This window comes from Ovis aries, chromosome 4 (assembly GCF_016772045.2).
Source record: "Ovis aries strain OAR_USU_Benz2616 breed Rambouillet chromosome 4, ARS-UI_Ramb_v3.0, whole genome shotgun sequence".
Classification (NCBI taxonomy): domain Eukaryota; kingdom Metazoa; phylum Chordata; class Mammalia; order Artiodactyla; family Bovidae; genus Ovis; species Ovis aries.
The window spans coordinates 49304162-49307431 of record NC_056057.1 but is presented as its reverse complement, the minus strand read 5'-3'; the positions used below and the strand labels follow the sequence as shown (position 1 = coordinate 49307431).

Here is a 3270-nt window from a genome sequence, read left to right as displayed (position 1 = left end):
ATTTCTGTTTCATCAACTGTGCTGAAACCTTTGACTGTGTGGATCACAACAAACTGGAAAATTCTGAAAGAGATGGGAATACCAAACCACCTTTCCTGCCTCCTGAGAAAACTGTATGCAGGTTAAGAAGCAACAGTTAGGACCAGACATGGAACAATTTGAATGATTCAAAACTGGGAAAGGAGTACGTCAAGGCTGTATATTGTCACCCTGCTTGTTTAACTTATATGCAGAGTATTTCATGTGAAATGCCAGGGTGAATGAATCCCAAGCTGGAATCAAGATTGCTGGGAGAAATATCAATAACCTCAGATATGCAGATGACACCACCCTTATGGCAGAAAGCAAAGAGGAACTAAAGAGCCTCTTGAATGTGAAAGAGAAGAGTGAAAAATCTGGCTAAAAACACAGCATTTAAAAAATGAAGATCATGGCATCTAGTTCCATCACCTCATGACAAATAGATGGGGAAAAAAATGGAAACAGTGATAGATTTTATTTTCTTGGGCTCCAAAATCACTGTGGACAGTGACTGCAGCCATGAAATTAAAAGATGCTTGCTCCTTGGAAGAAAAGCTGTAATAAACCTAGACAGTGATATTAAAAAGCAGAGACATCGCTTTGCCAACAAAAGTCAGTCTAGTCAAAGCTATGGTTTTTCCAGTAGTCATGTACGGTTGAGAGTGTCGGACCATAAAGAAGGCTGAAGGCCAAAGAACTGATGCTTTCAAAATGCGGTGCTGCAGAAGACTCTTGAGAGTCTCTTGAATGGCAAGGAGATCAAACCAGTCAATCCTAAAGGAAATCAGTCCTGAATATTCATAGGAAGGACTGATGCTGAAGTTAAAGCTCTAATACATTGGGCACATGATGCAAAGAGCCAACTCATCGGAAAAGACCTTGATCCTGGGAAAGATTGAGGGCAGGAGGAGAAGCAGGCAGCAGAGGATAAGATGGTTGGATGGCATCATTGACTCAATGGACATGAGTTTGAGCAAACTCCAGGAGATAATGAAGGCTGTAGAGGCTTGGCTTGCTGCAGTCCATGGGGTCACAAGGAGTCAGATACGACTGAACAGTGACACTGACAATTCAGAGGGCAGTCTGCTTTACTCTGTCTACTTATTCAAATGTTACTCTTATCCAGAAACATCACTACAGATGCACCAGAAATAATGTTTAACCAAATATCTGGGCCCTCTGTGGCTTAGCCAAGTTGAAACATAAAATTAACCATCACATTATGTAATTTTAAGCTAGGTACTTAAATCTCTTACATGTTCTATCCTTTTTTACTTCCTACATTGTCAGGTGTCTCCTTTATCCTTTGTGCATTTTTTATTTCTCCTCCACCTAGTGTCAGCTTTGTACTTCTTTCAGTGTTGTTAGTATTTTATTCTTCCTTGCAATCAAGTCTTTTTTTTTAATTGTGCAGAGTTTAATTTAAAAAATTGAAAACCAATAAATGGTTTCTGTTCTTATGACTGTGTAAATAGCATTCAAATCTTAGAATTACTAATCCATGTTTGCAACACTTGTGCCTCTTGAATGAGGACATCCTTAGTGTCAAGGTGAAATGGATTCTTTTTCACTATATACCGTCAATGCTTTAAAACATGCCATATTTTTGTTGGTTCATTCAGACTAAGACCATCTTGTGGATATTTTTCTTTTTTTTTTTTGGCCTCCAAGCTTTTTCAATAAGAAATTTTTCTATTATCTTGGTCTGTTTCAGTGTCTAAGGTCTGGATTGTGCCAGTGAATGGATAATCTGGAGATGTCCCCACCCCCTATTTTCATAGAAGAATAGTACATTACACTCCAAGTGGCCCCCAGCCTCACTACTGTCATCAATAGGGCTTCAAAAGGGGCTGTCTTTATGGCATTTAATTCATGTCAGTGGTATAAACACCTTGCTTTCAGGTTGAATTTAGCAGATTTTGTTAGTAACTTTTCTTAAAGGTTACTGTTGAGCTTTTGCTTCATGTAAACCAGGACTAAAAACACCTCATGGGGCCACTACAAGTAAGCGAACTAAAAAGGAACTGTACATGTTTAATTAAATCTAAGACTATGAAATATATCATGTAAGTTTGTTAAAATGTGAAAAATAGCAGTTAACTTCTACATGCCAGTTTCTGGAAAACTGTTTATCTTAAAATCAACAAGACATGTATGTAAAAACATTAACATTAATACCCCCCAGTGTCCCAACTATAGTTGGGATAGTCATTCTCAAGCCAGGTTGCACTTCAAAAACACCTTAGAACACCTGCCTAGTTCCTGTGCAAATATTCAGAAACTCCAGGGACTGGGGAGAAGAGGTCCAAGCACAGTACTTAGAAACCTCTCCAGATGATCCTGTAACTGGAAACTGCTTAAAGATATGCAAGCCTTTATGTTGGAACTTGGAAAGGAAAATCAAAATGTGAAGGCAGTTCTATAATTTTATTCAACAATCACAGTTAATTCTTTTCCGCATTAACTGTCTATGGATTTTTAAAAGTGGTGACAGACAGGTATGTAGGTAACCAACGTATAAAGCTTGTTTGGTCAGTCTTCATCCTCATTACTTTTTCTGGAAGACCACATGTGGTTACAGTATGGGACATTCCTTATTCCTTTGGCCCAGTAGAGCTTGCTATCAATGTGCACATCTGGAGTTCCTATCTCCTTCATGGCAAATTTCTGGATTCCTTTATGTGCCCAAGGGGCCTGCTTCTTGAACCCCACTCCATGGATGCACATGTGAATTTTGGTTGTATATTCTCTAGTCACCACCTTGTTGATGGAGGACCAGCTTCTTCTTTTCACCACCCTCCTCTGCAGGAGCCATCTTGCGGGGCCCTGGTTGGGCCCAGTGATTTTCCATCTTATGGATATATTTTTTAAAAATTTCCTTGATTTTCTAACTGCTCTTTGTTTCCTTGCACTCTTTTAATGTTCTCAGATCATGCTATCTATGAAGTCATCTTCTTTTCCTCCTAGAGTTGTCTCATTTCTTCTCTTCTCCTGCCCCGGTTTATTACACTGATGATGATAGTCCTGCTTCTTAGCTTTCATCCTGAAGATTTCCTTCGCTGCTGCCCTGATTTGATCCCATGTTTCATGGTAACATGACTACCTGGAAAGATAGGGAGTGTTTAAGATCATGGGCCCTAGAGTCAGACAGATTGCCCAGGCTTAGATCTTAGTTCTACAACTTACCAATAACATAGGTAACTTATCTGGCTCCTTTATAACTCAATCTCTTATTCTATAAGGTAGTAA

At 39.1% G+C, this 3270-nt stretch overlaps 1 pseudogene; it reads right to left on the bottom strand.

Moving 5' to 3' along the window:
• Positions 1-2465: 2465 nt before the first annotated feature.
• LOC101102639 (large ribosomal subunit protein eL31-like) lies at positions 2466-2836 on the bottom strand (annotated as a pseudogene).
• Positions 2837-3270: the final 434 nt, after the last annotated feature.